Consider the following 23,184-nt stretch of genomic DNA (forward strand, 5'->3'; position numbering starts at 1 on the left):
AGGAGATATGGTTTGGTTACACCTCAGGAAGGAAAGGTTCCCCTCCAAAAGAAAGAACAAGCTTATGCCTAGAGCAGATGGGCCATTTGAAGTCCTGGAAAGAATTGGTCCAAATGCTTATAAAATTGACTTGCCAGGGGAATATGGGGTTCATGGCACATTAAATGTGGGTGATCTAAGTCCATTCTATGAAGATTATGAGGGAGAGGAGGATCCAGGCTTGAGGACAAGCCCTGTTCAACTGGGGGGTTGCGGCAGGAGTCGATAACAGGTTAACAATTTTTTGTGACTAGTCGAGGCACAAACAAAGCACCCTCATCTTCCACCAGGGATAACAGGCACAATTCAAACCGGTGACATCACTCGGGCAACCTCAATCGCCGGTCCAACTTCGTCAGTCACAAGAACAACAAAGCCAGGCTAGCCACCAAGACCATCTTGGCCAGTGAATCCTTATTCAACTAGTCACAAATTAATCCTAAGGAGCCAAGCCAAATTCCTAAAGCATTGCACCAAAAATCGATCGAAAAAGATAGTTGCAGGAGGGTAAATCGGATAAAGCAAGTTGCCATTTTTGGCCAAACAAGGGAAAACTCTCAACAAAGAAGAACTTGGCCTGCATTCAAAGATTCTTTTATAGAGCCTTGAGCCACGTAAGATGCCCGCACAAAGCCATTTAACCTTCAACAACTGACCAAAGATTTCAAAGAACTGGACAATATGTCACTTTGTCAACTGTGACTCTTTTGTTCTTGTTCAGTTTGCCTTAATTTCTTTTGTATCCGTTGTAAAATAAGTCCACTACTCTTGTTTGCTTCCTAAGTTTAATCCTGGCCCTTAGATGGAGTTGTCTAGGGTTTATCATGTACTGAACACTTCACATAAAGGCCTATATAAGGACCCTTTCTCAGTCTGTTGTACTCAGACTTTGATTAATGAAAAACCTTGAGATTTCTCTCAAAATTTGCAAATCTTTTAACTTTGCTGAGTCTTAGTTATAAGTCAGACTTAATATCTTCTTGTGCTTGCTTAGAAGGTGATTAAGGATATGTGGTGCTACTTAGAATAGGTCTGTGCTTGCTTGAGCTATTTTAAGTGCATTGTCTGGTTAAGCTTGAGTTGATTCTGTGATTGCTTGAACAATTCAGTCTTAATCTCCCTAAATTATTAAGTTTAATCTTTGTGCTTGCTTGAGAGTGAATTTGATAATTATATCCCCCTTTATGTCCAGAAAATATCACAAAAACAGTCACAAGAGTCTTTTAAAGAAATTGTTTGAGATTTCCTTTATTTCAGTCTGGTTTTCTATTTATTAAAATTACTTAGAGTGTGTGTAAAATCCTGAGATTTGGCACAGTTTTAGTTTACCCTCCTAACTAAATTGTCACCAAGTTTCATAATTTTTCAAGGCCATTTACTAATTTTATAGAAATTCCCAAGTTTATTGCATTCCCTGAGAATCACTCTTTTGCCTGTTTCAGGGTTTGTCCAAATTGTGCTTGTCCCCCTAGTTTACACTGCAAAACACACAGAAAAAAAAGTTGGTACTTAACGTGACACCTACTTCCAATTATTGACACAAACATGGCAATTACTAGGCTTCATATTGGTTTCATCATAAATTATTCCCAACACAAACATGACCCTTTTTTTTACTCTTATTTACGAAATTACCGACTAATTCGGTCAATTTCTTACTAATATGGAGCAAGTACATTTTATTTAGCCTAATGGTCCGAATCCCCTTTCTTAAGCACAAATTCTTAAAACATATACCCCAGTTAGAAGGCTCGAGAACTGGAAAACAATGAAAATTGCTAAGGGTAAGGAAGAACGGTTGGTACTTGGTAGTTGGTACTTTCGAATAATCAAGACAAATATGGCAAATTAGCAACACACACATGGCTATTTCTACACTATTATTAATTACGACAAATTACCCACTGATTCGGTCAATTTCTTCAGAAGACGTTTTAGATTGATGGTTCGATTCCCCTGTAGGTCTTTTAGCACCAAAAAGTTGAACAGCTGACCTGGTAATTATCAATCACCGGATCTTGTTTACGACAGTCTTAATTTAAACAGTTCTCGTACTCGATTAAAATAAGTTAAGACGGTCTTTAAGCAAGACTCTAACTGATTACCAATATGACAGGAAAGTGCAACTGTACAAGTAGTTACTGTTACTGGTGCAGCCAAAATCATAGTTGCAGACTTGCAGCTCATTGAATGATTAACAGCAGTTAATAAAAGTGTCAATTATGGTAATCCATGGTCAAAAATTACAACCAGTATGATTGGGTGAAAAGGTAAATCAATAAGGTAAATATGGGACACTGTAACTAAGAAGCAACAACATAATACTTGCTCAGTATTAGCAAATTGTTGAAGGAATGCACAACATTCCGAACACCTTTACCTAGTAACGGTAAAAGGGCAAAACTCGACCTGACTCAACTCAACTCAGACTAACGATGGTACGTGTTTGGGTCACCAGCATTCGACTCCAACTTCAGCAGCTCGACGAGGCTTGTTTTTCCTCCTGCTGCCAATATGTCGGAAACCACTAGGCTTGGTCGATACTTCAGCAACTAACGTTGATCCAAGCCTGTCTTCTGTCACCGTACTTTGCTTTTCCTCTGTAAGAGAGTTCCGTCTCCTTTTTCTGCTGGTCTCTGCGGCAGTCCCAGTACTTGGATTGCTGTTGTTCTCACTGTCGTCCCCCTCCGTTTTTAAAAACTCTTCACCACCTTCCATTTCGCTCTTTGATGACTTTAGAGGCCTTCCTCTCCTCTTTTGAGTCGGAATCTTCTCCTCCTCACCACTTCCTGGATCCTCATGGATGCTAGGTGTTAACTTCTTGCCCTTTCCCTTACCTCGTCCCATAACTGTTGTTTTTCGCAATACAAGTATCACACCAAATAACGAATTATACCTGTAACAGAACGAGACAAGAGCTAAAGTTTACCACAAGTTCTTGTTTAAGACAGGACTTGTTTAAGACAGGAGCATCCGTCTTAAACTTTAAACGGGTCCTATCCATCTAAATGGGGGTGCTATTTGATCCGTTTTTGTCTTAATAATGTTTACACCAACTGTAACGACCCACAGACAGAACCAGAATGTACAAATGAAAACAAAACAACTTAAACTTAAACTACTACCACAACTCCGTCTTAAGGGATACTACAACTTAAACTTAAACTACTACCACAACTCCGTCTTAAGGGAGACTAACTGAAATCTGAAATCCATAAAGATGTACACTAATATCATTAGAATACAAGACTAACAGGAGAATACACAGAGTATTTGATTAAATACATGCATAGTATTAGAGATTAAAGAACAAGTGTGACATGGAAACACCAATCATGCATACAAGTTCAGAAACATCAACAATAGCTCAAACAATTCGATTTCGAGAACTATCAGAAATCAAATGTACAACAATATAAGAGCTTTAAGTGTAGTAGCTATTAGCTATACTTCAAACATCTCGGTTTCGAGATGCATTGAATTAACTATACTTCATGATGCCAATTTCATCTCAAACATACTCAAACTTGTACTTGTTAGAAACAATCTAAAATACTCTACACAAGGAGTCAATGATACAATGCTAATAATGATCCAATTATATTTTCTTCATCATAATGATTGAAAATCTTACATGCACATTGTATTACTAAACGAAATAAATCAAACATACGCAAGTGATATAATACTTGGCAAGACCGATAGTGTCGTCTTAAATAAGAATTGTGATTAATCTTTAATCACTCTAAAACCCTCACTCTATATAAAATCAAAATCTAAACTTTGGAAATTTCACATCATTATAATACAATCATTTAAAATGATTAATTAGAAACAAAAGAATTAATACAATTTCAATTAAGACTGCAATCAATCAACCAAGAATACTAACAAAAGAAAATAAAAATTAGCAAAGAAGAAACATTACAAAGACTGGGAATTTCATCACACTATACTAGATCCATAATTACAAAGGAATCAACATATGAAAACCTAATCAAATAAATTCAATTAAATGCAAAAAATTGAATAAAAATTAGCAAAGAAGCTAACCTTGAACTGAGCTCTGAAAAATTAGAGGTAGTAATTCTTCAAAAAGAAATAAAAAACCATTAATTTCAATGTTTTTAATCCATGATTTAATAAAAATAACTAAAACCCAGTTCAAATTCAATAAAAAGACAGGTTTTTTCAAAGATTTATGATAGAAAAAGTGAAGAAATGAATTAATTGTGTTGTATTGGAAAAACCCAGATCAGGAAATTAGAAGGAAATGAAAAAAATGATAAGATTGATGATGAAAGTTTGTAATTTGAAAAGAGTAATGTAAATTGTTGATAATCTTCAACCAAATAAAAATTTGATAATTATGCAAGAAAATAATTAGTAGGCAAAAGATAGAGAGATAAAAGAAGAAATAAAGTGAGGACTTTGAGGAGAGACACAACAATTTAGAGGGAGATATCTGTTTGGTGTAGAAAACTAGAAATTGTGGACTGTAAAATACAAAAATGTGTGTATTTTTTGAGGCAGTGGTAGGCTATTATTTGTATTAGAGAGTCATATACTGATATACTACTCATACTTCCTCCATTCAACTCCACATAGTACAATTTGTACAAATGTTAAGAAAATAATAAAGTAGTAATAAAAGTACAATGGGAAATGGGATGAGTGATTAATTTGTCCATAAAGTGGGTAATTATGTGGGCTAACTAGTGGCATTTTGTGTAAATAATTGTTTGCCATGAGGATAAAAGGGTCATTTTACTTGCTTTTTATGGAAAGTGGTAAGTGGAGTTGAATGGATGAAAAATGAAATATGGTAGAGTGGAGTTGAATGGAGGAAGTATTAGATAATCCAATCCAATCCGAATAACCCGATATGTCGAGTTGTGCATCGTAGAGGATCAACCCGGCTCAACCGGGCCTTGTGGACCGATTCCAGGCATCCGATCCCGCGCTAGTGTCGGCCGATGCGGAAAAAAAAAATCCAAACTCGTGAAACATTATGTGGTATAGAGTTTACTACTATTCCCTCCCACGGTTTAGTAGTTTACACTTTCTTATTTAAGGTGTACTAGTTTTATACCCGTGCAAAAAATGCACGGGTCGTAATAGCAGACGATATCTTTAAATACGTGAGCATATAATTGACCGTGATTAAGTGTTCAATGCCGTGACAATTTAAATAGTCCATATTTGGAAATTCGAATATTAGATAAATATTAAATTTGAATATTAGATAATGTATATAACCGTATTTTATTAGAATTATATTAAAGGTATTTGACATGTTAGATCCGTACAAAATTGCACGGGATTGGATATGTAATTGCTCGATGGAATGCGTAAATATTGAAGGCTAATTTGCACAAAATGTAATTTAAAATTTAAATTTTAAAATAGTTAATAGAATATAAAATTATTCCACTAGAATTATTTTGTATTAGGAGATAATCATCCGTATATTTTGTATATTTGGTTAGCAATAGTCATGGGATTACAATCCCTTAATTTAGGATAGTTATGGCCAGTCTTCCTATAATTTTGGGTTGACTATAGCTAACTTAGGAATCCTTGTATCCTATATATTGTATCCTTTGTAAATGGAATAGTCAGGGAAAATCATTTCTTATATGGTATCAGTTACCAATCCCGATCCCTTACTCATCTTCCGCAACACTCTTCTAAAGTTCAATCTTTTTCTTCTCTGCACTTTCAGTCGTCGTCTAAGCATGACTAACGACACCAATCCCAAAGCAACTTTTCATCCCACTTACTCTGTCTCTAACATCAAAAACTACGTCCCGATCATTCTTGAGGCCGAGAATGTTCATTACGCGTCATGGGCAGAGCTTTTCCTCAACACAGCCAGTGCCTTTGACGTCCTTGATCACGTCGCGCCGCCTAAAGATGCCGAGATTCAAAAGGATGCTCAGTGGGATCGTCTCGATGTGATCGTCAAACAATGGATCTATAGCACGATTTCTCTTGACCTTCTCCACACCATCCTTGAACCCGGTCTATCTGCACAAACCGCGTGGGACCGTCTCAAGGACATTTTTAATGACAATAAAAATTATCGGGCCGTATATTTGGAGCAACAATTCACTAGCACTCATATGGATAATTTCCCGAACGTGTCCGCCTACTGTCAAAAACTCAAAATGATTGTCGATCAATTGGCTAATGTTGGTTCTCCTGTGTCGGAGACTCGCTTGGTCCTCCAACTCATCACACACCTGTCTGCTGGCTACAACAGTGTGGCGACACTAATACAACAAAGTGATCCTTTGCCTTCGTTCTACAAAGCTAGGTCAATGCTCACTCTTGAGGAAAGTCGAATGGCCAAGGAGTCGTCTGACACTGCTCTTTTGTCTTCACAAACCCCTGCTGCCGATTCTGGATCTCGGTCCAATCATAATAACAATAATAATACTAATAATTATAATAATAATAATAATAATAATAATACTAGGAATGGCAGCAACAACAACAATTACAAAGGCAAGGGCAATCGACACAACAATCGCGGAAATTATCGAGGTAAGAATACTGGTGGTTTTAATAATGGCGGTAGTTCTAATTATAACAATGGTGGAAATTCAAATTATAATAATAACAATAAGAACAATTACCGTGGTCAACAACAATCCGGACCCGGTAACCCGCCATCATGGACCTGGGTTCCCCTCTCAGGCTGGCCACAGCAGCCACCACCGTGCCCATACCCTAACTCCGGCTGGTCCGCTCCCAACCCTAACCCCTCTGCAGGTATCCTCGGCCCTAGGCCGCAGCAGGCATTTTTTGCACAACCATCGCAAGCCCCTGGTGCATTTGTTCTTACTGACATCGCCGCTGCGATGCAAACTCTAAACTTCCAGGGACCCGATGACAATTACTACATGGATACCGGGGCATCGTCACATATGCAGTCTAGCAATGGTACGCTCTCTTCTTATTCTATTTTGAGTGATAATCGTAACATCGTCGTTGGTAATGGCAGTTTAATTCCAATTACGGGTCTCGGAAACACTAAATTACCTTTCCCTCACCACAATTTACATCTTAAAAACGTACTGCATATGCCAAGTCTAATTAAAAATCTTGTTTCGGTTCGAAAACTTACCATTGATAATAATGTTTCGGTTTCCTTTGACCCGTTTGGTTTCAATGTGAAGGACCTCAAGACGGGGAAGCCGATAATGCGAAGTAATAGCACGGGAGACCTCTACCCTCTCCTCCCATCCAACCACTCCACTACTGCCAACCCAACTGCTCTGCTGGCCGCGTCATCTTCAACGTGGCATGACTAGGGATGGCAGTGGATCGGGGACCCGACCCAGACCCTGAGGGTCGGACCCTAACGGGCTGGGTATGGGTCTCATTTTTTCAGACCCAATGGGTATGGGTTAGGTATGGGTCTTAAGAAAATATTTCGGGTCCGGGTCCGGGTCTAAGTTATGAGACCCATACCCGACCCTTAGACCCTTTATTAAAGAAAAAAAATCAAAATTACAACTTTTCTGAATTCATCTTCGGCAGATCAGTAAAAACCCAACTAAAGTCTCTTTCTCTTCCCTCATCCCATAAAGTGATAAAACCCAACCAAACTCTTCTGACAATACCACCACTCCACCACTGACACAAGAAAACCACCACCACAAAGACCGATACGCGATCGACAACCACCTCTCTAAACATTGACAACCGACAACCACCATTAACGGCAGATTAATAAACTCATAATGTTAAAGTAGTATGATTTTTTTTTTAATATTATAGACCCCATAACTGTTAATCTTGTTACTAAAGTGGCTGAAACTCGGACCCGCGGGTAGACCCAGACCCTACCCTTACCCATAGGGTCCGGGTATGGGTCCTCAAATTTTAGCCCCTTGCGGTTCTGGGTCGGGTACGGGTCCTAAGGAAAAATTTCGGGTCGGGTCCGGGTCTAGGCGGACCCTACCCAGACCCTACCCATTGCCATCCCTAGGCATGACCGCTTAGGACATCTCGGTCCCGTTATTTTTAATTCTCTTTGTCATAATAAAAATATTGGTTGTCGTCCAATTAAGTTGTCATCATTTTGTCATTCGTGTCAATTAGGGAAGCATGTTAAACTTCCTTTTTCCGAGTCTATGTCAAGCACTGTTAGTCCTTTTGATATTTTACATACCGATTTGTGGACATCACCCGTTATTAGCACTATGGGACATCGATACTATGTTTTATTTTTAGATGATTTCACCAATTTTCTTTGGTCTTTTCCACTCAAAAATAAGTCTCAGGTTCACTCTATTTTTTCTACCCTTTACAACATGATAAAAAATCAATTCCATTACTCTATTAAAAATGTCCAATGCGATAACGGACGTGAATTTGATAACACTTCGTTCCACCAATTTTTTGCTAAATTTGGCCTTCTCTTTCGTTTCTCATGCCCTCATACCTCTTCACAAAACGGTAAAGCGGAACGGAAAATCCGCACCATAAATAACATAATGCGTACCCTTCTCCTTCTCTCTCATATGCCTTCCTCTCTTTGGCACCATGCACTTGTCATGGCAACCTACTTACACAATATCTTACCGAGTAAAGCCAATAACCACACGTCTCCCACATCGAGTCTATACTACCGAGAACCCTCATATGCTCATCTACGGACTTTTGGATGTCTATGCTATCCCCACATCCCTCCTTCCACCATTCACAAACTAGCCCCCCGCGCTACTCCTTGTGTATTTATCGGCTACCCGGACAATCATAGGGGATACAAATGTTTGGATTTACAAACCCGAAAAGTGATCATTGCCCGCCATGTTACATTTGACGAGACAATCTTTCCCTTTGCCAATCCCCCAAAACAGCGGCCCCTCTAACCACTGACCCGACACCTTATGTCCTTCACCAATTACAGCAGCCTTCCCCGAACACACCTACACCCACACCTAACCAGCCGCCTCCCTCCCTTGTTCACGTGAACACCGACCAGCAGCATCCCTCCCCTGTGCGTGTATCCCCTGCTCATGTGTCCCCTGCCCATCCGTCTTCTGCCCAGACCGCTACAAACAGCCAACAACAACACACAACAGCCAATCTCTCCCCACAAATGACTACCCGCGCCCAACATGGTATCTATAAACCCAAACCCATATTCGACTTGTGCACTACCTCACTTTCGTCCGTCCCAAAATGCCCTATAACTGCCCTCTGTGACCCTAATTGGAACCGGGCCATGACCGACGAATACGATGCACTCATTAAGAATAACACTTGGGTTTTAGTACCTAGACCGGACGATGTTAATATCACTCGCTGTATTTGGCTTTTTAAGCATAAATTTAAGGCTAACGGTGAGTTAGAGCGATACAAAGCTCGTCTTGTTGTCAATGGCAGGTCTCAACAGGTTGGTGTTGACTGTGATGAAACCTTCAGTCCAGTGGTGAAGCCTACTACTATTCGTATTGTTCTCAGCCTTGCCGTGTCTAATAAATGGCAAATATATCAACTCGACGTAAAAAATGCTTTCTTGCACGGTCACCTTGCTGAAACAGTCTATATGCACCAACCACCCGGTTTCCGTGACAAAGATCGTCCCAATCATGTGTGCCTCCTCAAAAAATCTCTTTACGGCCTCAAACAAGCTCCCCGGGCATGGTATCATCGGTTTGCTACATTTGTGTCCACAATTGGCTTCCAACAAAGTCGGTCCGATAATTCTCTATTTATCTATCGGAACGGCAATGATATTGCTTATTTATTATTATATGTTGATGATATTATTTTGGCCACCTCAAGTAATAAGCTGCGTATTGCTCTCATGGGACACTTACATTCCGAATTCACCATGACCGATCTTGGGCCCTTAAATTTCTTTCTTGGGGTAGCTGCTATTCGACACACACAGGGACTGTTTTTACATAAAAAACGTTATGCCGAAGACATCATAAATCGTGCTAATATGGGTTCATGTAAGCCAGCCCACACGCCTGTTGACACCAATTCTAAGCTAAGTGCCTCGGCTGGTGATCCTGTTACTGACCCGTCATTATTTCGTAGTCTCGCTGGAGCCCTTCAATATCTCACTTTCACGAGACCCGATATTTCCTATGCGGTCCAACAAATTTGTTTACATATGCATAATCCTCGGGAAGCTCATTATGGTGCCTTGAAACGAATTATTCGATACATCAAAGGTACGTCTCATTTAGGCCTGCATATTACCGAGTCCCCTGCCACAAATCTTGTCACCTATACGGACGCCGATTGGGGTGGGTGTCCCGACACTAGACGATCTACCTCTGGGTATTGTGTTTATTTGGGTGACAATTTGGTTTCATGGTCCTCAAAAAGACAAGCCACGGTATCTCGGTCTAGTGCCGAAGTCGAATACCGCGGTGTTGCTAATGTTGTTGCCGAGTCATGTTGGGTTCGAAATCTCTTACTGGAATTACATTGTCAAATTCGAAAAGCGACGTTCGTCTATTGCGATAATGTCTATGCCATTTATCTTTCCGGTAACCCGATTAATCACCAACGCACTAAGCATATAGAACTTGACATCCATTTTGTGCGTGAGAAAGTAGCCCTCGGTGAAGTTGTGGTCCGCCATGTTCCGTCTCGATATCAATTCACGGATATATTTACTAAGGGTTTACCACGAGTCCTCTTTGATGACTTTCGCTCCAGTCTCAGCATCCGTCCTCCTCCCGCTTCGACTGCGAGGGTGTAATAGAATATAAAATTATTCCACTAGAATTATTTTGTATTAGGAGATAATCATCCGTATATTTTGTATATTTGGTTAGCAATAGTCATGGGATTAATCCCTTAATTTAGGATAGTTATGGCCAGTCTTCCTATAATTTTGGGTTGACTATAGCTAACTTAGGAATCCTTGTATCTTATATATTGTATCCTTTGTAAATGGAATAGTCAGGGAAAATCATTTCTTATAATAGTAACACTAATCAATAATATAAATCAAATTTCAAACAATATAAATAATGTTGATGGGGCATATTCTGCACCGCTGACCAAGTCAACATATTGAGCAAGGTCAAAGTATCCACAGCAAAGTCAACGTCTTAGACAGCCTAGCCGATGCAGCCCATCGGCCTGTCACCTAGGGTCTCGGCCTGGCAACTAGCCAGCCGGGGCACATATCCGCGTACTCATATCCAAGACCCTCGGCCGGCCTGCCATTGGTCCATCGGCCGAGGGTAGAACGGTCTTTCCACCTGCTAGCCACTTGGCCACTTGGCCACTACGTGACAAAAGGTGAAAGTCTATAAATACTCCTCAACCTTCATTGAGGAAAGGATCCACAATTTAACCTAAGAATCACTATTCATCTGGTAATATCTTCCTTATCTCTCTACAATACATCCTTAGCCAAGTAACAACAACTTACCTCTCTAAGTTTACTGACTTGAGCGTCGGAGTGAGTACGCTCGGCCAAAGCCGAGCCCTCAGTTTGTTCATCGTTTCAGGAGACCGCGAGGAGGATTCAAGCAAAGACGTCATTCTACAAGCCACGGGTGGTAACAATACTTGCTCTGGAATTACACCCGGAACAAATGTAATAAAATTACAAATATTTGAAAAACGGGTTAATGTGTGTTTGATTTATAAAATCTCTACCTCACCTGACGACTGATTGGGTCTTAGTATTTTATTGGGTCTTAATATTTTATGAGCTGGAAGTTTATTAGTATTCCAAAAATACAATTAATATTCCGTATATTATTAGATATTACTCCGTAATATATTATGGACTGAAAGTTTATTGTTAGACTAAAATACAATTAACCTATTGAATGTCCACCCAAAACAAATCATATGTCCACCCAAAACAAACAACAACCCCTATGTCCACCAAAACAAACTCTATGTCCATACTCATCTCCCTCCACCTCTCACTCACTCTCACTATCACTATCACTATCACTCATATAACCTCATTCCTCCTAAAAAGAATTCTCAGATTTCGCCTCAAAACTCATCTCCCTTATCACATTATAACTCATCTCCCTCATAACCACCGATAATAAGTAATATTTCTTTGTCGACTTTGTGTTTCGATCAACATGCAATTGATTTTTGTGAGTCCATGATTGATCTAGATTATCTATGTGTTCTTTGAATAATATTTTCTTGTGTATTATATCCATTACAATGTTATATGGAAATTATGCTTTTTTTTCTACTTCTTAAATGAAGGGTTTTATTTTCTTTTTAAATTCTCCAAAATAATATAATATTTTAGGAACCAAAATATTCAGATCTAGTCATTATAAATGATTTGATTTTTTTAAAGAATAATCTAATAATTCCGTTAGAGTCTTATTTTTTTTACTGTGATTTTATTGGTTTATTGGCCATTTTTTTTTTTTTTTGCATTATTGATCAGATCTTATCTTTTGTGAAATTATTTGTTTGAATATGTTAGATCTAATTAAAAATTTCGATTTTTTCTTGTCATTTCTTCACCAATTTTGTACACATTTAAATCTGAAAGCAGGTTAAATTAAATTATTTGTTTGATAAGAACGCGATATATAATCATAATCATATCATATTATATAGCCCCTTAGATTAAATATGAAAGCGGGTTAAAAGAAGAGAGAGAATAATTAAATATCGAATGAGGAGAGAGGGTAATTAAAGAATTTGTGTAGAACGTGGGTTTATTTTTCCCTTAAATCTTGCAGCCAATAGGAAGCTTTTAAAAGCTTCAGCTTTTATAGAATAGGGGATTAGTTGATAGTTTACACTTTTCTTTTCTAGTAAATAAATCAACCCATGTGGGTGAGGATCATTACATTTCCTCTTCATTAAGTTGTTTTTGATTTTTTTAATAAGAGTTTTTTTTTTCGAACACAACCTTTAAAAAACTTTTTTTTTTTCCAAACACCGCCTTTAAAAAAAACTGTGAAATACAACTTTTAATAAAAAAAATTTTTGTTAAACACGACATTTTGGCTAGAGCTTGAACACTAGCAATGGGGTGACTTTCAGTCGATGTTTGAGATAGCAAACGAGGTCGGTTTGAGATGTTTTTAGACTCGTTGGAAAGGTGGAGTATAAGTTTTATAAGCATTATAAATATGGCGGTGATAGGTGGTCTTACGTGTGGTCTATTGGTGTGTAAAGTAAGGTGGTCAATGAGTGAATTGGTGTTTTTCTGATTTGTTTTTACCTCCAACTCACTCCTTGACCAGCCGTACTTTACATTGATCTGGATTTCATATTTCTTGATTCCAATAAGCGCTTTGGAAACCTAAATTTATAATACTATGCTTGACCAAAGAAATAAATATATTTGAAAAACAATAAGTTGAGATGAAGAGGAGGGGGTAAATAAATTCACTATCCTCCTAGGTCCTCGTATTTCCCCATCTCTTATCAGTGGTGACGATTGTTAGAACACATTAGATTGATGATGCCAAGTCCCCTTGTTATTTGATTGTTTGCTCTTAGTTGAAACAATTAGTGAATGAAGCAATCAAATGGACTTTCAACAATGATTCAAGATGATCAAGCCAATCAAGGAAGTCAAGACAATGATACTTTCCAAAGCCATAGTCGATATATGTAAGAGTAAGTGTAACATTCTCATTTTAGTCAAGTAATAGCAAAACCATGCAACGGACGCTGTCACCGTGGTTTCGGTACTATCATACGGAGGAGTTTTCGTCCAAATGTTTTTAAGTGTCAAAACTTTGCAAACTTTAAACCTTAAACATTTGAATTTTCAGAAACTTGAAAACAATCTGAAATTTTGGAGTTACAAGCCCACTTGACTAAGCCTCTAGATTTGTGCAAACACCTTTTACCAAAATGGCAAAGAAGACTTGTCAAACTTCTAAAGTAAGAAAGGCTTTTTGCCATTTCGGTAAATTGTCACATGTTGAGTGTAGAAGCTTAAGTTTTCTGATTTCTTAAGCCCCAAGCCTACAAGTCTAACACTTACCATCACTCAAAGCTATCATTTTAATATTGGATTTAATCTTTCAAAGTGTACTTACCTAAGACTTAAATCCACTATAAATAGAGTGTCTTAGTCACATTTATTTCTTAAGACTTCCAAAGCATTTATTGTAAAAACCTTGCAAATCATTTGTGCATTAAAAGCTTTATTCTTCAAGCATTTGCAAAACGTTTTTCTGGTTTTAAGTCTTCAAAATTGTTTTGAAAAAAGTCAGTAAAACCTCCAAGTATCGATTCACAGATCTTTGTGACATGATGAGTTTGTTCCATGATTCTCGTGTTAGATCTTCATTGTAATCTCCATGTTCATTTAAGTGAACTCTTGAGATTCAAGATTCTGTAACACCTTGAGATAGAACCCATAAACTCTTGAAGCGGAGTAGCTTTAAGTTTGAGTGCAACCGGAGTAGGTTGGCGAGTTATTTTCATTGTAAGGGGTTTAGTAAGTTTGAGTAAATTTCTAAACAAGCAATAAAATAACGGTTGGACGTAGGCCTCGGAGTAGAGGCTGAACCAATTTTTTAAAATGTCGTTTGTTTGTTCATTTACTTTTACGTTCTTCCACTTTGCTATTTCTCGCATGTACCTAATCAAGTTCTGTGTCACAGTCACCTATACCGTGACATAGAATCAGATCTTCTTGTGAACTTACCTTCAATTAAGTTTCTCAAGTCTTGTACTTCTTTATTCTTAGCTTAAAATAGTTAATTAACTAAGTTAAGAATAAAATTTTAAAAAAGGTACACCTAATTCACCCCCTCCCCCTCTTAGGTGTTAATCGTTCTTAACTCTTCAACGATTTTATTAGTGAGAATGCATTGGTCAGTATTTCGAAAATAAATAGACCTAAAATGATTTGATTCGATATAATTGGATAATGGCACACCAAAATGACCTTTTTTTTTTTCAAAATCACCTATTATTCTTTCCAGTAGTATTTTTTACGACGAGCTTTAATGACTGATGTTGGAAATGCTTAATAACAAGTCTACTATAATTTCAAGCCAAAACACTACCGTCGATCCTAAAATCCGACATTACGATTTATCTAAAACATTAATTCCAGCATCAATACGGAGATGAAAACTTCGAAATAATAAAATCTTAGCTTCTATAAATTAAACAACTTTACATACGGAGATGTTATAACATGTACTCTTTAGAGTTCTTACAAATTAGTAGAGTTAATACATAACTAAATGAAATACCAAAAGCGAGTACATGCACTCGATCTTTAGACTTCTAACTTACAATTTGATAGAGTTAATATATAGGAAGTACGTAAGGTAACTAACTAAATGAAATACCAAAAGGTAATTAAGTTATAATTATCTCAATATCACCCTTAACATTCTCCGTAATTTCCTTAATATTACCCAACACATCATCGATATCACCCTTAACATTCTCTGTATGTGAAAAGGTAAAATGCGTATGTGAAAAAGCACAACTGTTTATTTTTTTGGCATTTTGTATCTTTAGACAAAAAATGGTAATCTAGTCTTCCTCTTAATCTTAAGACTGGTCAAAGAATTTGACTTTTTCTTTGACTCATTTTAAGATTAAGACGAATATTATGTGTCTTGAACGAAAATTGGTTGTTGATTAGGGTATTTGGTTTTGTTTTTTTGGGTTTTATACTCTTGTATACGATTTCTTATAGTAAAGATTAAGCTAGTTCCACTTAATTAACACGGTTAAAAATATTTTATAGTAAGCAATTTTACAAAAGACGTTAAGGATTTGTTATTGTCTCATTAGTTTAATTGTCTATTACTCATTACTTCTTTGTCTTCGTTTACCCTTAAATTAATCTCTATGCAGTGATGTAGCCATAATCGTTTAGCTGTAGAGTTAATTTTAATGTAATTATTATTGTTATTCGTTTCTTTTGACATAAAATTTTGAAATAAGACAAATTAAATTATGATGATGAAAAATGTTAATCATCGAAAAATTGTGAAGTCTCAAGACCCTGCTAGTTTGTATGTTTGCAACATCTATAAATCTTATTAAAAGGATAAACATTAAAAGCCACATAAAGATTGAATAAATGTCACATTACATTAATAATTGCCACAATATATTACCAAAATACCACGTCATAAATTCTAGAAAGCCTCATCATTATTTCTTATTTAAAAAGAAAAAAAAAATTGAAAGATTAAATGCAATTAACATAACAAACATTAATCTTGGCCTTTTTAATTTTTAGATAAATTAAACAACCATTAAAAAAAAATTCATGCTGAATTTAAAATTTCTACGTTTATTGTTAGAATATTTTAAGCAACAAATAAATATCACATAATTATAATTTTTTCCCATTTATAAAATAATAAATTACTAAATGCCACATTGTCTTACCTGAAAGAAATGCAGATCTTTATACATACTAACATACTCATATATGTCGAAATTAATTTGTCATAAAATTTAAATACGGATTTTATGCATGCAAACAATATAATAAAATAGAGAAGAAATCATATCCTTACATTGAAATTTCGGTTCAAATGGGCACAAAAGAAATCTCCTTTTCTTTTGTTCTTGAGCTTTCCTTTAATGGAAGAACAAGATCCAAGTGTAGGATCTCTCCTTAGGAATAATACCCAAAGCTAACTCTTAATCTAATTAATATTATTTGAGCTAGTATAATATTAATCTAGTGAAAAATTGAACCAAAAATTGTTTGGTTTTTACTCTCTAAAACCGGTTAGAGGAGAGGGATTTTTAGAGGTTTTTCTCTTTCTAAAAATATTTTGAAGTAAGAATGAATGATAATTATCACCACCACATACATATGGTAAAATGATAAATCAAAATAAGAAAAAGAATCCTTGTTCTTTTCTAGATGAAAACCGGTTGGGAGGAAGAGGAAGGCCAATGCATGGGCTAGGTGCTCTTCCACAAGAAGCACTAGGTATGCATGCCTAGTGTAAAAAGAATGATTACATCTTCCACTACACTAATTAACATTATAAGAATATGTTAATTAAGTCCAATATTTCGGTCCAAATGGATAATATGAGATCCATTTTATTTTTGTCAATTGTCAATATGTCACATGTCATATGTAACATAAATTTGTTATGTATTTTTTAACATATTAAAAATCAACGTATTAAAAAATACGTCATATACAAAAATCGACTTAGTAATTCATAATTACTTGTACCAAAATATTTTACCGTTCATAAATCGCATTTATAATAATTCATTCAAATCCAATTGTTTCTTTAAACAATAATTTCATCCGAGTAATGATACAATTCGATTACTCAGACCGTATCTCATTTAATCACATTTCAATTTGATACGTAAATTTTACTTCCAATATCGTCCGTCAATTTTTCAGGTAATTTAATTAACTCGTAACATTATACGATTAATTAAATGATCAATTAAGAGTGTCGCCCTATAGGTATGACCTAGGGGGTCAACTGATCACCACCGTCACACGACAGTAATGTCAAACTCTAGTCAGCCAATCATTACCGATATATGTTGACCGATTGTGACAAGAATAAAATTACTTCCCAATTGTATTCTTTGAAATGAGATTTAATAATGATATTTAAATCATGTGATCGCACTATTGTTGAGGACACATTTCCCAACATTACCAAAATCCCACCTCACCAATTCTAGAAAGCCACATCATTATTTCTTATTTAAAAAGAAAAAAAATTGAAACATTAAATGAAAATAGCATAACAAACATTAACTTTGGCCTTTTTAATTTTTAGATAAATTAAACAACCATTAAAAATAAAATTTCATACTAAATTTAAAATTTATATGTTTATTATTAGAATATTTTAAGTAACAAATAAATATCACATAATTATAATTTTACGCCATTTATAAAATAATAAATAATTTTTAAATATTAAGGGCAAATAATAACATATTTAACATTAAACATTGATATTTTAATTATTAAAACTAGAATAGGTTAAACGAAAAATAAAAATTTACATCACTCTAATTTTAAACTGTTTATATGTGCAACTCCCTCTTAAATCTTACACAAAAACTTGAGAGTGACCGTCTCTTTCTCACATAATAGAGGTGAGAGACCTACTGGATTTTTTTTCTCCCTGTTATATCTCCCACTAAATTAGTAGGAGACGGTCTCTTACGAGCCTACTGGGTTGGTAATGGACATAAAGACCATCAGGTATGTAAGGTTTTTTGGTATTAATTATTTTCTTGAACTAGTAAAAGTCTCAGGAAAAAGAAAATATCTGTCATTTACTATAATACCCCCAGTGGCGTTCATTTTGAGTACTACCGGGTGACGCCATATCATTATTCTTGTATTATTATTCACCAATAATAATAATAATAATAATAATAATAATAATAATAATACACTTATAGATTTTCTTGTATATATTTGATTGTATTATTAGGAAAACAAAGTTGCTACTTTTAAAAAGTGGGGTCTTTTATATAAATTTAAATAGTCACCTTTTCATATAAAATGGTCGCAACTCACCTTATAATAATCAGGTTTTTAATAGGTCATACAATATAATGGTCTTTTATACATACATTAAAATCCATAAATAGGCACTTTTTCATATACGGAGCAAGTCGTAGGATTAGTTTTACAATTGACGGATATATCCGTTTAAAGTGAAAGACGGTTCAAATATGATTAAAGTGGTGATATTTATGGGCCCCACCATTCAACTTGTTACTTGTCTTATGCTTAAAGTGAGTGGATATTTAGCCCGTTTATAACAATAGACGAATATCTCCCATCTATAATGAGAATTTGTGTTAGTTTTAAGCTTGCGAGCATAAATCCACAAGCATGTAGGATTAGTTTTTACAAGAATAAAAGAATTGCCTTCTTTTGTTTTTCACAAATTGTGTAGTGCAAGACCATTTTATTCATAAGACTAGTTCATTAATCAAAAGTTTAAATAGATTACTCAATAAATTTGTAAGAAAATATTTTATTTCGATAACCTAAAATTTTATATTGATAACTTATATATTTAAATGCGTTAATTTTTATCATAAAATGCCGAGTTGTTAAAATAAAATTAAAATATAAATGAAATTTAATTTAATTTTATAATTGGACCTCTCTCTTTTTGGGTCAGTCCTATGTCATAGGACGGTCCTTTAAGATGAGGTTTTTTAGTAAGACCATCTTATGTGTAGGACTAGCCCAATAACAAGAACCATGTATAAATTAGTTAATGAATTTTTGAAAAAATATTTTATTTTGATAACAAAACACTTTATATGTCAGTATTTATCATATGCTAACAGAATATTAAAATAAAGGTAAAATATAATAAAACGAAATGCTAATTTTGGGCTATCCCTTCTTTTATCGCACCAATCATGTGGTATACGAGTAGGAGTTATAAATGGTTCTATAGGAGACTTGTTCATATTTTACCATTTGGGCTTTGAATTTGGAGAGGACTAAGGCCCTGTTTGGTAAATAGCGGATTAATTTCAGCATAAGCAGATTGCAAAAGCAGATTATAAATGGCAGATTTTATCAGAAGGTTTGACTAGCATATTATAATTAGCAAGAATTGATTTGAGTGTTTGGTAATTGGCGATTACGATTAGTAGATTGTTAGTTTTCTTTGTAAAATGGAGAAAAAATTCCTATTTTACAATATGCTAACCAATATTTGAAGTAAGAAAGATATTGTAAAACAGCATATTGACCCCAAATATGCTGTTTCAATATGCTCTTTAACAAACACTAAAATTAGCATATTGATTGGTCAAACATGCTAAAAGCCTTGAATATGCTAAAATTTGGCCAATATGCTGTTTACCAAACAGAGCCTTGGCCTTTTGGCCTTCCAAATACTTCATGTTCTTTCTTTACAATTCAAGTAATTCCCAAGTATTTTTTTTCTTGAGAAAAAAATGATGATTTATTATGGATTAATCTGAAACCCGAAACAAAGTCATTAGTTACAAGATTGCTAATATCGTTTGGACAAAGTCATGTATAATCTCCATTACTAGTCATTAGTTACGGAGAATCTCCGTTTCATACGACCGTACTAGTAAAAAAGGGAGAGAGGCGAAATGAGCGAAGATAATTGCCATTTTATATAGATATGAAATTTAGAAAGAGTGTAGATATATTCGAATTGAACGAGAAAAGAACACAAAACAAGCGTAACATTTAGATTAAAGAAAGAAACTAAAATTCACGATTACTTTTATAGGCCCTGTTTGGTAAACAACGGGTTATTTTCAGTACAAGCAGATAGCAACGGTAGATTATAAATGACAGATTTTAACAGAAGGTTTAACTAGTATATTATAATTAACATAATTAATTTGAGTGTTTGGTAACTGGCAGATTACGATTAGTAGATTGTTAGTTTTATTTGTAAAATTTCCTAGTTTAGAAATAAAACTAACAATCTAATAATCGTAATCAGCATATTGTAAAACAACATATTATCTCCAGCATATAATAATTTAACTAGTATACTGTTTAACAAACACCTCCAAAATCATACCAATAATAATAATCATAATACTATAAATTATAAGTAATTATCCATTAACAACAATTCATTTTCTAATAAATAAACGAAGAATTAAGTCATACTCGTACTTCATACTATGAAATAAGAATAAGTAATGCTTTCGCATAGTCAAACGTTATTTATTTGACATTTTATGAAAATAAATTAAAATGAAGATAACTCTTGAATTTAGATTAAGAAGATTAGGAAGGAATAGAACGTGATTTCTTTCGAATCCTGATTTCAATAGAAGCGCGATTATTCTTGGACGACCAATGAATAGATTGCTTCTCAAAATCGGCATCAGGAGGCAAAAAACCGATGATGCTTTCAATAATAGGCGGTCCACGATATGAATGTCCAAGACCGCTAGTACTTGCCTTGTGATGCACTAATATTTCAATCAGATGTAACATTGTACCTTCAAGTTTGCGTAATTCCACATTGTTAATGCAATCAGTACGGTAATAAGATGTATACAAATATGCATCACCTATATCTGACGGCCTCTTTGCATATAACATTGTATTTTTTCTTGAATATTTAATTGAAATTTAGAAATGTTCCTCTTAATATTTATATGCTCCTTGTTCACAAAAATCATATGGCTCGTGGCATAACATTTTTAATACACAACATGCTATTATTTATAACTCTAACATAACTAATATTATTTCATAAATAATTAATGTACAAGATAGCAAGATGTCGATACAGGATACACCATGTTATATGTTGGTTAATTGTGAATCAACAACTCTCCTATAAAATCATCTATAACATAAAACTGACCTCAAAATAAAATAACCCAATTTAAGAATAAAATTGGTTTGAGAAATACACTATATTTCTCATTCATTTGTTTGCTTTTGTTTTGGAATGAAAGACAAGAGGAGTAGTTAACATTAGTTGCAATTTGACGATCAGGTTATCATAAAATACCTTTACACCGACTAATATAAAAATATAAACTAATAAAAGAGACACTCTAAAACTAAATAGATAAACAAAAAACCCGATTGATGGAATATATTATAGTACTAGAACTTCCAAGATTAATTTGTCCGAAAAACTTTTGTTTTATACTGTCATTTTAAAGTTTAAATCACAAATAGAGAGAACTATGGGTAAGCTAAAACCTTCAATTTTAATCCAAGAGTAATTTTTTTCAAAAATAAACCATAAACATTAATGATTTAAGCGTATTTTAAACAGTTGGTCTAACTTGTAAGTTGTGACGGATTACAAATTGTGATGGAAGAAATGTGGCCATTTTGTGATAAAAAAAAAAAAAAAAAAAGTAAAACCGTTCACAAATTCTTATATATCAGATAATGATTGATTTTATCATAAATCATTTACAATTTTTCGTCATAAGCTTGTGACATGTCACAATAAATATGCTAAAATTTGTGTATTTCCAAATTCCAATAAGAACGCGCTACAAATTAACAAACAGTAGCTAAAGTTGACCAAAAGCTAGCTTAAAGAAGCAAAGAATCGGCTGCATGAATTTAACAAAACTGCTAAGTACAAATGTACAATAATGGGAGATGAAAGATAAATGTATGCAAATGTATTTAATTTGGTGTTGTTTTGTACTTCTACATTATCGGTTGGTCGTAACTCGTAAGTCGTAACCCCGTTCAACATCAACGAACAAAATAAGGTTTGACATTTCTATTTCCTATTATTCGTGAAAAAGTTTAATTAGGTTGTTATTGTTTGACATCAACGAACAAAATAATCCTTATGTTTTTAGTTTTTACGAAAGGTGAGGATCACGTGTTGAGTTAACACACGCTCTAACAGTGTGGGAAATAGTTGAGATTGTAAATCTCGATATACGAGTATATATATACGGAGTATTATAAATGGGACAAGAATTACAAGATTAAGTTAAGTATTATAAATGGGATAAGAATCCCCCCTACTACTAAGAGAATAAAAATTCTCTTAGTTTTCCCTCCAAAAAACATCTACCTAAATTAGGAAATAAGTATCATAAAATTATCTTTTCAATAAATATGTTTTAATAATTATAACTCTAATCTTTTTATTAAATTCATAATTACTATTTTTTCATTAAAACTAAATAAAGTTAGTATTAAATTATAAATTTAAAGTTGTTAAATTTTTCAATAATGCAATAAATTATTATTTTAGAGAATCACTTGACATCCCCTTTTTACCAAAAAAAAAAAATAACAAATCTCAAACTTTTTCCGCCTAAGTTTATCGCCCACGTCGCTAACTACTACTTACAGTACTTAGTATATTTCTCTAATTAACTACTCCACTAATTCATTTTAATCATATTCTGATTTTGTACACAATAAAAGTAGCCAAATATATGCTGTATAATTGAAAATAGAAAAATACCAATAGTCTAATTGTTAATTTTTCTTACATTTCCATCTAGAAAAACCGTGTTGGGAGCTACACTAGTTACAAGATTAAGGGAAATGAGGATATAAAAGTTAATTCAATTGAAAAAAAAAAAGAGTTTATTACAACCTACTGTACAACATTACCGTGGTATTACTGGTATAGGCGATAGAGCATACTACTATTCCCTCCCCCGATTCAGTAGTTTACCCTTCCTTATTTAAAGTGT

General features: G+C 34.6%; 1 long non-coding RNA gene across 1 annotated transcript; it reads right to left on the minus strand.

Annotated features, from left to right (window-relative positions):
- Nucleotides 1–2,222: 2,222 nt before the first annotated feature.
- Nucleotides 2,223–4,530, minus strand: LOC141619462 (uncharacterized). Its single transcript, XR_012531714.1, has 2 exons — nt 4,093–4,530; nt 2,223–2,935 (listed from the first exon to the last, which is right to left on the minus strand). It is a non-coding gene; the product is annotated as an uncharacterized LOC141619462 (long non-coding RNA).
- Between the last annotated feature and the right edge of the window lie 18,654 nt (nt 4,531–23,184).

This window comes from Silene latifolia, chromosome X (genome assembly GCF_048544455.1).
Source record: "Silene latifolia isolate original U9 population chromosome X, ASM4854445v1, whole genome shotgun sequence".
Classification (NCBI taxonomy): Eukaryota; Viridiplantae; Streptophyta; class Magnoliopsida; order Caryophyllales; family Caryophyllaceae; genus Silene; species Silene latifolia.